Source organism: Meleagris gallopavo, chromosome 1 (assembly GCF_000146605.3).
Source record: "Meleagris gallopavo isolate NT-WF06-2002-E0010 breed Aviagen turkey brand Nicholas breeding stock chromosome 1, Turkey_5.1, whole genome shotgun sequence".
Classification (NCBI taxonomy): domain Eukaryota; kingdom Metazoa; phylum Chordata; class Aves; order Galliformes; family Phasianidae; genus Meleagris; species Meleagris gallopavo.
This window is the reverse complement of record NC_015011.2, coordinates 61,060,415-61,074,672: the sequence shown is the minus strand read 5'-3', so window position 1 is coordinate 61,074,672 and position 14,258 is coordinate 61,060,415. Positions and strand designations below refer to the sequence as shown.

At 36.0% G+C, this 14,258-nt stretch overlaps 1 long non-coding RNA gene across 1 annotated transcript; it reads left to right on the top strand.

The window, feature by feature from the left end:
* The first annotated feature begins 4,970 nt into the window (after nt 1-4,970).
* LOC109368150 lies at nt 4,971-13,757 on the top strand. The gene is made up of 3 exons (XR_002115910.2): nt 4,971-5,109; nt 11,309-11,375; nt 13,568-13,757. It is a non-coding gene; the product is annotated as an uncharacterized LOC109368150 (long non-coding RNA).
* Nucleotides 13,758-14,258: the final 501 nt, after the last annotated feature.

Genomic DNA, 14,258 nt, shown 5'->3' with positions numbered 1-14,258 from the left:
TTTTTTTTTTTTTTTTTTTTACTTTTAGAGGGAGTTATCTTCACATGACTACCTATACACCCTGTCTTTCGTACTCGCCACCTTGTACAGCATAAAATACTGGATGTTTCCAGGCCAGTGTAAGTGCATTGTGCAATTGAAAATATTGTAGAACTAGTTGGTTTTTAGAGTTCACTCCCTTACACAATAGGCATCTGTATCTATAGAGTTCACTCCCTTTACACAATAGGTATCTATTTAATATTTTAAGCTTTTGTATGTTCTAAATCTCTTAGCCTGTTTACTCTCTTGTTCCTCATACCTGCGTGCCTTTCTTGTTCCTTTAGTTTTTGCTTCAGTGTGAAAGCGGAAGTGAAAAAGCAACTTTCAACAGATGCTCAAAAGACAGTATGTTAGCAAGAGAAGCTGCCTGCTCAACTCCACAGATGAAACAATTACCAAAATTCCCTAAGTCTTGGTCACACACACAGGCATTTTCAGTACCTTATCCCCAACTATTTACTGACATTACTAGTGTTATTTCGTACATCATACAGACTGTTCTATGTATGTAGAATGGGAATACTTATCCAAGCAGATAGATACCAGTACGGTTTGCATGCACACAAATCTGAATTTCTCCCTTACCTCCAGGTTTGATGTAGAAGCAGTTGAGCTGAGTTTCATGCACCAGCTTCCCCTTGTACTTCGTTTCAGATTCCCCTTGCTGGTGGCTGGATAGCGGTTGGTACGCTTGCCGAACAAAGGCTTGAAACATGTTTTAAAATTCCAAGGAGCGTTGAAACCACTGAGCTTGAGTATATTTTCCCAGTGTAAAGGAGGTAAATTCCTTTTAGACGATTGTTTCCTAATGCAGTTATTTTATGTAATAGCCTTGTGAAGAAGTTAAAAACCAAAAACCAGAGCTACTGACAACTTGGTCTTTTCATCTAAAAACTACTTTTTTAGCTCCCTGAAGCCTCCGCAATATCTAACGCGCTCTTCTTCCCTTCCTTGCTCGTCACTCCTAATTCTTTTCTTGTATTGTGTTCCTTATGTTCTGTTGGTGCCTTCTCCTCCCCTTGTGGTTTTTCAGGAAAACTTTTTCAGGACTGAGAAGTGGAGATAATGGGCGCCATCCACCCGTCAGCTCGTCACCTCACCGAGCCATGGCGATCTCTGGTTTCTGTATATCAGCACGGACTTCTCTGATAATATCCTCTTGTGTTTGAAAAAAATAGGTTTGTCTAGCAAGGGGTGGACTTCAGTCCTGACATAGCCAGAAAACTTCTCTTGGAATGTGAGCTTGCTCGCTCTCGCTCTTTTATATGTGTGTGTATATATATAAAAATATTTGTAACCTTCTCTCAAAACATGAAAGATAAATATAGGAACAAGTGTATCCCACAGTGCATATACAAGCTGCCCACTTCTGTCTATTACTGATTTAATACAAGCTCTTGAGTGCCTCATCAGCTCGGTCTTCGTCAAAACAAGCCTTAAATCAGAAATAAGCAATATTTTTCAATTGCAGGAGGAGAAAAAGAAATCCTTTGCAAGTATAAGATAGCATACCCTTTAAAGGACAAGGAATGTGTTACATACAGAAAGCCGGTGTTACTGTTCCAGTGGAATTCCACTAAGGCTGCAAATGCAGTGCTGCTTTTTTGTCAAAGTGGCATACAAACTACTAAGTGTGTTGGGCTTAGTATTTGGTATCTGCTCTACTTTAATGATTATGGTTGCAGCTCCTTTGTTGATTTTGCAGTGCAGAACTTGTCATGGTAAAATTTGATAAAATACAAAATCTCAATGGAATAAAATATTTTTTTAATCAGTCTTCACCAAAAATGTGGCTTGTACCTGCTGGCTTCATTATTTTGGTCGTATGTACTCCTAAGCCTTTTAGAGCCTCTTGCAGTAATCCTTTTGCATAGCAGAGAGATTATTTATATGAATAAAAGCAGCCAGAGATCCTGTAGCCAGGAAGAAAAAAAAGTGATGCAAGACACATGCTTTGGGTCAGAAGTCAACAACAGAGGAACTATAAAGGTTCTTCCTGTGAATCATCTGGTGCTGCTCATTGTCTTAGACAGGATATAGATTTTAAGTTTGATGAATTCCACCAATTTTTTTCTCTTTGCCAAACAAACTGCCTTTCTGTAAAATTTCAGGTTTATTTGCTTTACGACATACAGTACTAAATCCTTTACACAGGAATGTGTAGCATCTCTTACTAGACAGGTTTTCATAATTAGAAAAGAACTAATAGTGTATTTTTATTTAAAGTACCTGCTTACAGTGCTTTATTTCTTTTTTAATTGACATCTCTCTCCTTTTGTGGTGTTTTTATGTTTTTCCTGGCTTCTCTCTCGTTAACTTTTTCTATGTCTTTATTGTACAGAAAACAAAGTTAAGGATGGTTTAGGTGGACACTAAGAGTTAAAAGCAGGAGGGGACAGAATGCGGAAGCAAAAGATGATTATGAATGTTTTATTCCAAAAGGACCGTGCACGTGATGTAATACTTCTGAAGCAAAGTCAAATGATGCACTTTCACTTTCTGTATGAAATTTGCCGTTGCTGTAATGAAAATCACCCAGTGCACAACTACAGTTTCAGTACCTCTAAATTCTGTACTCAGCTACTCATAAATTGTAGGGTATATACCGCAGTGCTGCTTCAGTATTTTGAAATATCTAGCTGCTAATATAAAATTAATTTGATAATTTGTGATGCTTTCACCTGTTGGACTACATGCTTGAAACAAGTTTAACAGTTTAAATTATTTCTGTCGTAACAAACTTGATCTCAGAAGTACGTTGTTTTTCCCACTGTACGAGAACCTACATTTGTGTTGGAAGAAAGTAGAAAAGTCACTGAATTGCTATGGTAATCTGCACAATTAACTTCAGTAGTTAGAATTGTTTTTAAAAGATGTGCATGTATTTGGTAAAATAAAGAAACAATAAGGTAGTTCAGAGAGATGGCATTTGTGTCTTTATGAAAGAAACTACGAAGTTGCAACTTTCCCAAGAAAAAAATAGATCATAAGGTATGCTTTAAACACTTTTTTTTAAATTAAAATTTAAATTATTAAAATTAAATAAATTAAAAATTAAATTAAAAATGATAAGATGTAATGATCCTTCCATTTTGAACAAATAAAAATGGAGCAGTCATATGTGAGTCAGATGTATTTAAAAATTTGTAACAGCAGTACAGAAGAGAAGGTGTTATTTAAGTCAGTGTCACAGCTGACTAAAGCAAAAGGAATTGCCATAGAGAAAGAGAGACTATTGTTATTGTGTTGAATATAACATGTTAACAGGCTGTGAAAAATCAGCAAAAGCAAATATTTAAGAGGTGCTGTAAATATGAATATTTGGAATGTCAAAAAGAGTAGTTCACTTTTTAGTTACTTATTTCTAAATGGTTTTTGTATTTCAGAAATTAAGAGAGAGTGTAGGAAAAATGAGGAAGTTGCTTGCCCCTAAAATGGTGGCATGTACAAAATGTACAAATGAGGAGATGAATTTTAAAAAGAAACTTGGTCGTATTATGATATTTTTAGATGTCAGTTGTTACAAGAACAAATGTGTATATGTATTCAAACAGCTTAGACTTTTGTTGTTGCAAATTAACATTTTAAGATCTTTCAGATTAGCAAACACATTTTCAGTCATTTGGGGTCGTCAGTCTGATCAGTAGTATATATTCAGGCTTCAGGGAAAAGAAATAATATGCTATTGAACACCTTTTTAAAGTTAAAATATTCTTTGTTCTTTTTTATTGAGGGAAAAAAAGATATGTATAAATAACATCAGCATACTTTGGAAAGCAACTTGCCCTTGAACTCGACTGTAGCTCTGGAAATAAAGATTTACTTTGACCCATGACAGGTACATCAGAGATGAACATTGGAAATGTATTTTTCTGTTTGCCTAAATCATAAATGAATATTCAGATCCATCTGTGTCTCTATCACACCGCTGTGTATGTTATTTACAGTGGAGAAAGCTTTATTGTAACAGGACTGAGTCCCTGGATACTCATCAGCAGTTGCCACTTTCCTTAACCTAGCGGAAAGCAGGATGGAAATATAAAGACAAGACATTGAAAAGGCAAGGGCAGAACTCCTTTGTATTCTTTGAAATATAAACAAGCTTTCTTCTGGATGGAAAAGCAGTGTCATAACCTTCTCCTTGATTGGAGAGTTTTCTCATTGCTCTTAGCTACTGCTGGGCATGATTCTGTACAAAGAATCAAGAGGAGAGCCTAATTTCTAATTTCCTCTCTTTTACTTATGGTGATGTTACGTTATTGTAAGCTTTTCTGCTCGTAGAAGTTACAGATATATATTCAGCGTCGATTTGTGTAGTTGCATTTTGTGTGCTGTTCTGATCATTCATGTAGATGAGGGCCTGACTTCATTTCACTGTGCACTGAAGACCTTTTTAATGATTTGTAGTGGGAAGTTAGCCTAGATAATAGGGCACTGCTAAGCTAGTAGAAGTCATAGTTTTAGATGTTGAGGAGTTAAACTTCTTTTCAACTAAGCCATCCTCTGATAGGATTCTTTTTTTCACAGGAAGTTTGCTTTTGTTGACTTAGAATTTTGGGACAGACTTTTTAGCCTTGCGAAAAACTTCTTTGCTTAATTTTTCAAAGTCAATGTCTATCATATTTCTGTATAAAAACAGAATGATACTTTCAACCACCATGTGTTTGTCTTAACATCTCTTCCCATAGCATATATGCTCCTTGAATGAGACTCTGTAATTATTTCCATTACAAAAAGCAGTGGAGCTCCATTCCCTTCAATGTTTCAGAAGTCTTGTGAAAAAGTAATGCAAACCACTTGTTGCTGAAGAGCAATTTATAAGAACAATAAAGGATTTATTAAGAACAACTTCTTATTTAATAAATTGATAGCCTGGCCCTAGAGACAGACTTCCTGCCTTAATTTCAGTGTCGTGAATCATCATGATTTAAAAATTACTTGGAAATGATGTTGCAATGACAGGGGATGCAAGTGGAAAAAAAGTGCAGTGGGCCAGATGGATCATAATGTAGATTCTATTCCTGTGTCATGACCAAAATTGTTGCATCATAAGAACACAATTTTAAGGTAAATGTTGCAAATCAAGTATGGGATCTTTTTCAAACAGTGAAGAAGCCGCTGATGAACTCTTGCATCTGCTGAGCTTTATGGGAATAAATGGAGCAATGGGATTTAAAGTTTCCTACAAAGCTAGCATAATTTTAGTTTTGAAACTATTTAAGGGATGTTGTAGTCAGTCATTCTTTTGTTTGCTAGAATCGATGGGGGTTTTTGGTTGTTTTTTGCTTTGTATTGTTTTGCTTTCTTTTATTTTCCAATATATTTGATTAAAAATCTGCCTGAAGTCAGGCTGTCTCCGTAGAGTAGAGCAGATATGATTTTATAACCATCAGAATATTTTGTGGCACTGTATCTGGACATCTGTGAGTTGGTCAGCCAAATTGCATGATTGGTGGAAGGTTATAGGAACATTTAAAAGTCCATTAAAAAAAAAAGTGTTTAAGGTATAAGCAGATGATGGTTGGGAACCTGTTCTTGACTTTTAGTGTTACCAGTCACTCTCCATTCTCTAACCAGCTGTCCTGGTTCTGTCCCTCCCTGTTTTTGTGCTCCCCAGCCCCCTTGCTAGCAGGACTGTGTTATCAACAGTTATAAATATCTAATGGTCAGGAGTCAAGTGGATGAGGCCAGGCTCTTTTCAGTGATGCCCAGCGACAGAGCAGGGGGCAACGGGCACAAATTGGAATACTGGAAGTTCTATCTGAACACAAGGGAATACTTATTTTGAGGGTGACAGAGCACTGGAACAGGCTGCTCAGAGAGGTTGTGGAGTCTTCTCTGAAGATATTCAAAACCCACCTGGATGTTTTCCTTTGGAACCTGTTGTAGGGAACATGAATTAACAGGGGGTTGGACTGATTATCTTCAGAGGTCCCTTCCAACCCTTGTAATTCTGTGAAATATCCTTGGGTTTGTACAGCAAATACCATTCCTTTCCTTGTCTGTATAAAAGTCACCCAGATTCTGGAACCAGGGACATTATCAGCCTTTAAATGAAAGAGCAAGCATTCAGTACTTTGACAGATATGTTTCTTGCCCCAGTTTTCTAGGAACTGAAGTTAAGCTCATATCAAAACACAGTTTTATGTTGATTGAAAATTCTTGTTCTGCTTCAGTTTCTTGGCATTTTTGTGCTTGGGATGCCATAAAAATGTTGATTTCTGAGAATTTCCAGAAACAATGAGATATATCTAATCTCTATTTCCAGTGTTAAGAAACAAACACATTTGTTTTATATATGTTTTGTATTGCTTTCTATAGTGGAAAGAAATGAGACCTGAGAGGTGCAATCCTGTTTATATGCCACATCATTGTCAAAATGATATTATGTGATGATTTTTTTTCTTAGAATTTTGTTCAAGCTAAACAAAATATTGCATTTAAAAAGCTACAAAAATGAACTTTCCTAAACTAACAAATACTGAGGTTAAGGTTGTTGGTGCAATCTCCCTTTTTTACTCACGGAATTTAAAATTCTGTGATCAAAATCTTTTGCAGTAAAGACTTGCTTCAGTCATCGAACAGTCTGAACGATATTCATGTGGAGTGGCTACTCAGAATTCTGTTTTTTCTTCATTACTTACATGTGGGCTCCTTGCTTTGTCATCTGCTGTGGAAGTTCTGTAGTAGGGATAGAACTATTGGTTATTTTTCTTTTGCTGTTGTCTGTGACGCTCATCAATATAATAGCTGATAACTTGTTGCACTTTGGTAGATTAGAAGTATTATTTTTTCTATTTTACATAGATTTTATCTATTTTGGGATCATGGGGCATAGTGGTTAAAATCACAGAGATCCATTAAATGCAGCGTGTGACTTTAAATTATTCTGGTGCAGTTTTTCCAATATATTTATCATTCATGTGTTCAGAACCACTTCCTACAGACTTCAGCTGCGTTTGTAAGTAGCTGGTGTTTTTGCAGGTCATGCCCTCAGATCTTACACTCAGGTTTAGGATCTCACATCAAGAACTGAATGTGAAGCATACACGCTCAGTAACAGCCACTTATGATGACATTTCACAACTTGCGTACCATTGCATAATATCTGAGGGATGGCGTCAGAGATGGTATTCAGCTTTCAAAGACAGAGTGCAGCTGACTTTACTGCAGATATTTTAAATCCTCTTTCCTTTGTTGCAATCCTGTTTTGCTTTATCCCGTGGAACAGGATGTTGAGCTTGAATGGGCCAAGTCTCCTGTACTTGAGCCTGAGCAAAGTGCACTGAACATCATGTGGCTATATTGTAATCATAAATACTCTATTGTAGGTAAAGGGATTGCATTTGCCTTAGAGTAAAATGTCTTAAGTCATGTTTTAAGTTAGGAACTCATTGATTGTATAACCTACAGCTAGGTCTTTTTTGCAGTAGGTATAGCAAAATTGATGATGCAGTATTTGAATATGTACTAGAAGAAGAAATCTACCTTTTTAAAATTCAGAAATTCTAAAGATCAATATTCCTTAATTATGCTTTCAGTTGGATAATTTAACTAACCTATTTATTCTAGTTCAATATTAACTATATTTTGTTGATTTGATAGCTGTATTGTATCTTTCTAGTACTACTTAATTTTGCTAACAGTGTTACAACTTTGGTGCCTCTTTTCACCTTTCTGTAATCAATTCATTATTAAATCTCATTTCTTTTAGTAAATCCAGTGAGTTGGGAGCTGTTGAATGTGGATGACTAAATGTATGCTATCTTGTCAGTATAAAAGTCTCTCATTGTTGGTCTTTTGTTAGCTACTTTTAACGTGCCCTGCCCGCTTGGGGGACAAAAGATACTTGATTTTGATTTGTCCTTTCTTTGTCTGTTTTTTACGGTAACTTGATAACTTGATAGCTGAAGCTGGGCCTAAAAGTGACATAATATTTCTTCTTTTATGCTGCAGTGGAAGAATTTGCTTTGTGTTTCTACCATTTATTGATTCACTTGTAAGATGTGAACGTTTTAGCAAAATTACCATTACCACTCTACAGATTATATTTAGATCTGGATTTCTGTTTCATCAAACAGTCTGATAAGATGGAGGGTGAATAAGAAAATAATCTCTTTAGTTTTAATCCCAATGAAACAGTGTTTTCATGCTAGTAGAAAGCCTGCAGTGAAATTTGCACTGTATGTCTGTTTATCTTTTTTGTTAGTGGAGAGCATTCCAGGTTCCTAGCTTGACAGTTGTAGTTCGTAATCATCTCAGTTTCTTTTGCTAGTCATGGATTTTCATGCGTTGTCATACATATTAGAAAAGCTTGCCATTTTGTGTTCATCATTAATGAAGAACATGATCATCAGTAGATGTTTTTACTTCTTTCATTTCCATTTTTGTTTCTGTAAGTATAGCAGGATGAACTGTATGAATTTATACCATGGTTAGCTGAGGTGATGAGCACCCAGTATGAAAACATGAGTTAGCATATTTGGGGTACGTAGTATCTCAGATCACCACCAAAGTATTAAATGTTAAATGTCCTTAAATGTTCTCCCATGCATGAAAGCATTTAGAGTACATTGTGCTGCAACAAATGGAGCACCTGCATGATTCTTTCTCAGTGTACTTCTGAGGTATTCATCTGTTCTGTCTGGACTGATGGAACAAGTGTGGAAGGGAGAAAAAGAGGATTCCCTGCTTCTGGAAGATCTTGCTGCTGAATGGGAAAGTTGTATGCTCAGCAGATGTGGGTTTTCTGTCTCAAGTTTCTTACAGTGGTGCTTCTTTGTCTGGGTTGCAAGTACCTTTTGATTGAGGTGAGAAATTGTGTGTGCCTTTGTGTGTATACCAGTATGGAGGGGATGATATTCTGCATCAAGAGTGATTCGATGGTGAAGGCAGGTATATGTATCTGCCATATACTGGCTTAAAGCTTGGCTTAAAATGTGACTTACTGTTGCATTGGTGGCTTGCTTTGGTGGGCCAGTTTAAAGATAATTAGTATCCTTATGCTGTAATCTGAAATGGTTGTGCATTTGTTATGAGTTGTATTTCAAACTATTAGCTGTCACTCTATAAAATCTCGAGGGCCATTACTTAGGAGTAATCAGACAGTTCACTTGTGTTGGTCTCCAAATTGAGTGAAGTAAACCAGCTTGTGTCTGCTGTTGATTCCAGCCTTTAAACTTGTAATGACCAGAAATACTGCAGTATTTCTGTAGGACTGACAAGTTTCAATTTTATCAAATATTCATAAATAGCCTCTGACATATTTGGTCAACTGTCCAAAAAGTGAAGCTGTTCAACCTATCTTGCACATTCAGTGGTGTTTTATCAGTACTGTTCTACACTGGAGATTCTCTTACAATAAAGAAGAATCTTGATTAATTAAAACAATTTTGACTTGTCAAACTACTACACTGTTGCACTGAATATTATGGCTGTGGTATTGACAACACTAAGAGATCAAAAAAATATTCCAGTATGTTGAGTTAGAAAGATGTGTAGTTTTGCATTACAGGACAGTATATTGCTAATTATTCACATACTTTTTTACAGGTTTACTTTTTTACTTTTTTTGTTATTGATGGCATATGTTAAAGTAATAATGTCTATTTTAAAGGCATATTGATATTAATGTCCATGTTACAATAAGGTAATGATCCAGGTTCTTCAGCTTGTATGTTGAACATTTGTAGGTGGATCTTAGAACCACTGAGGCATATTGTTACCTGTGATTTTTATGGTGAATAACAGAAATCATGATCAGACTTCTGAAAATTTAGCCATGAAAAGGACTATACATATTATAAGAGGTACTTATTGTCTGTCTACAGGATAGCTTTTTAAATGCTTCACCACTTTTTTTTCTGTGTTAAATAGTTGAATTATTTTTAGCTGTGTAAAAGACAACACGTGGATGAAAATTGGAGGGGAAATGGTGATAAGTACTACACTTCTGTCTTGCAAACAGCTGCACATGCAGTTTCTTTTCAAATATTAACAAAGCTAACTTATACTTTATATGTCATGGGTTTGTTCTTTGGAACTGCAGGAGCGATTGCTTTTGTATTCCTCCGATGCAAGGAAATATTGCATGATCGGTGTTGGTGTTGTAATTCTTTTTAAACAGATACTCTATCCACTTCCTTTCCTTGCAAATAGAATCTAGCCCCCACTGCGTTGGAAGGCATGCTAGAAATTGCCTTATCTTAGATTAAAGGAAACTTTTGCTGCAGTATAGTAAGAGGGGAAGAAGAAGAGAAACAAGGTGGCTACCTATTTGCTACCATCTCGCATAAGGAGAATGTACACATTTCACAAGGTTACAGAGGGATTGCAGGGTACAGAGGGGAAGGTTTGTGTTTACCCTGTAAGCGCTTCTTCCTATCCCTTCTCACAGCAAATTTGTGCCTGAGGTTAAAACTGAAAAATATGGATGGATTGTTCACAAGAATATGACTGGACAGTGTTACACATTTATTCCCAGGCTAACAGGAACTGTATAATAAGGTGGTGGGTGGAAAAAGCTCTTTGTTTATGATGATTGTGAAAGCTGCACTAGCTACAGCTCCATTATGGCTATTACCACGGTGGTGGTTAAGTAGAGTGTACATTTTTGAACTGTTAGTACACACAAATCTTGTTGCTGGGCAAAGCTGCAGGCACTAACTTTTGTGGAAGCCAGAATCAGAAGTCTGAATTTAGATAAAGATTTTCTAATCTTGATGTTGGATACAGATAATAACTTTTGGGGGTTAAACTAGTTGATAAAATTACAGGAAATCCACGAGGAAGTAGAGATGTGTTCATACTGCCATAACAACTTTGACGGTATGTGAGATAAGCCCCATGCTTGTTGAAAACTGAACACGTCTTGCATATATTTCTGTGCAACACTGCCTGCAGTACTTAGCCCCTGGGATCTAATCATTATGATATGACAACTGGGAAATTCAATGAGGACAAGTTATTAAAGGGAAAAAAATGCAAAATGACAAGCCTCTGTTTTAGTGTTTCAAAGAAAAGGATCAGAGGTACCTTTGCCTGTAACCAGGGTTCAAGAGCTTGTAATGTACATTCTTAGGTACACCTTCTGATCCTTTTTGATTTTGCTGGAGAATTTGAGGTGTCATTTTTATAGAAGGGGAAATAAAGAAATAGAAACTAAAACTTACAGGTCACTTCTAAATATCTAGCAGGCAGAACTGCTATCGGGTAGAAATGCTGTTTGAGAAGATGCTCATAGTTTGTGTTTGATGTGCATTTACAGTGTCCATATATGGGATTTGGTTTTATGATAAGGAAGAATGCCAAAGAATTGCAGAGCTCATGAAAAAGTAAGTGACGGGTAAACAAGACTTTGTGCTTTTTTTTATGTATGTATTTCTGTACATACATGCACATTACATTACTAGGATGTCTAGTATCTTTCTACTTAAAACCTGCTCGTATAGAATTTGTTGCAAGTAAAAATGTCTCACACCTGCATTTTATATATTCAGAAATAATTGCAGTACTTTTTCCATAATTTGCAGTGCAGGTTTCTAGCTACATCAAAGTGTAAAAGTTCATCTGAATTGTTTCTTGATGATTCAGATATCTGTTTTATACAGTTGTATTCTTTGGGAGGGGTTAATGCATTTCTCAGTTTGGGGAGATTTCCTTCTTTTATCAATGTAAGTATGGACTATCATGAAGGAATGCTGCAGTAATACACTTTATTGTTTTTATCCTTTTTCTACATCATGGTTGATTTCTTGTTTCTTTCTTTCTTACCAGTATGTAAAGAATCCACTTTGGTTTAGGATTATAAAGAAAGGCTTTAATTAGCTTTGAATTCATAACTCTTATATACATATTAAGAATATTTTATGTGTTAAACAACCTTAATTCTGCAATGAAACAGGAGATCAAAATTTCATACAATACTGTATTAGTCTTACAACATAATGGATAGCTTTTTAACTAACAACATAGTGGCTATTTTTTTCACTGTCACTGCTTTTTCTATTTGTCTAGGATTGACGACTCTCATTCTGGTTTTCCCTCTGCTTGATCTAATGACTGCCTTGTTTGCAATGATTCCTTTCTTAAGACTACTTTCCACAGGTTCTCATGCTTGCTTGGAAGAGGAAGGAGCTGAAATCTTACAGATTTTATCAACGTATATAATCTGCTTTTGCTTTTTTTTTTTTATTTAGAGGTATAATGTGGAGTATATGTAGGAAAGGGACAGTGTAGGAATGGACACTTTAGATGTAGTAGTTGTCTGTGGTATAGAGGGTTGGGCTTACTATTGTGTCACAGTTCATGTAAGGGATAGGAAGAGGAATGATTTAGAGCTCAATCCTTGTCATCCCGGAAAAGCCATGAGAAACTGATACAGTCAAGCCAACATCATTAGATACTAATAGGGCACAATGTGAAAACATAATCAGAGCTGTGAATCTTTTCGTGTCATCTATGCCAGTCTTAACAGCCTGGTTAGCAAACGTGTTTCTGTAGCCAGAAGCATGCTGAAGAAGTGACATCAATTCTGATTGCCAAAGTATCAGGTGCCATTTTCGTGTCCTACAGTTCAAGTCCAAACAAGGCTCATCCTTGCACATCTCAATCCACAGCAAAGTGCGTTGATTCTTCTGCCACTGTGTTTCAGATTGGACTTGTTAGAAAATACTGGATGGGAAGTTAGTCATGTTTCCCCTACATCTCTTTTTAAAGAACTGCCTGCTGCTTTACATTTTGCAGTGACAAAACATTGTTAAACACTGACTGTAACAGTGGTGGGGTTTTGTTTGGGTTTTTTTTTTTTCGCTTTTTGCTCTATGTTCTGCAGCTCTAAACTGACTTGGTTATGACCCAAGGAATAATTGATGGGGATGAATTTCCAGAAATAAGCAGTGAACCCTAGGAAACCCATTTTTTTGACAGTTAATTTTAGTTAACTAGCTCAAGCTTCAGTTGGTGGTGATTAGGTACTCTCAAACTGGTAATTTACCACAATAAAAACTAGTTTGCAGAGAATTCATGCTATTGTAAACCACGTGTAGTGGTTTATAATAGTGGTGTTGCACATAGATTAAAAAAAAATACCTGTCATTCAGCCAATTGGCTGTGTGTTTTAATTCTCAGCATTCTACGATAATAATAAAACAGCTGGGGCAGGAAATTGGTCATTTGCTGGTAGTTAATGACTGATTTGTGTGTGTTTGCCATCCTCCATTACCAGAACTGAATAACATTATACATTCCCTGCTCCTTCTGGGTATGGAAAGTGTGACTGAGTTATGGAAATTTTAGGGTATGACCTAGTCTATTCAAGATTGAAGAAAATGTTTCTTGCACGTGGTCAAATTATGCTTTATTATAGATATTTAAATAGAGATTTTTAACTGTATTGTTATATAGTTTGGGAGGTGGGGGAATTAAAATACTTTTTTTTTTTAATTCTTGTAAAGTAGTTGTAGTGAAACTTTATATATTTTACTGTTTTTGTCTTGTGTGTTCTCCTCTCACTTCCTATTTTCAGCCTAACTCAGCAAGAGCAATTCAAAGCACAGCAGGGCACTGGAACAGGAGCGTCCCCTATGATCACAAATTCTGCTAATAACAAAGAAGTGGATATTTTACGGATGCTTACCAAGGCCAAAGATGAGTACACTAAGGTGAGATTTGCTATCTCTAAGATCTCAGCTTTTGTTTTTTGATAATACTGCATTGCTGATTTGCTCAAACTCTACATTTTAAAACATTTTATTCTGTAAACAGTTTTACTTGAAGTTAAACTAATGTTTTTGACAGAATGCTCTGTCGTTTTTTGAAAGCATATATGTCTTGTCAGAACTTTCTAAAGATTGGAAAGAACTGAATTCTGTCAGTAATTCCTGAAAGGAGAACATAAATGAGATTTGATTATTTGTTGAATGCTAAGGTGTAAGAGCAAATTTTTTTTTTGACCTTTAGAGAACCTGTGCTTTCAGTACCTGAAATTTGTGTCCCCTTTTAGGGTGAAATATTCAAAACTGCTAATAGTTTCTGTGATTTGCACAAATGGTTTTCCTTAGGGAAAACCTTTAACATTGAACTTACTGCCTTTAGTTGCAGTTATTGTCTATCCTAGACTCTACTGGAAGTAAATGAAAAGGTTGAAATCTAGTATGATCCCATACGCTGCACTGGTCTTCTGAGACTTCTAAACCACAAAGTAACTAATGGACTAA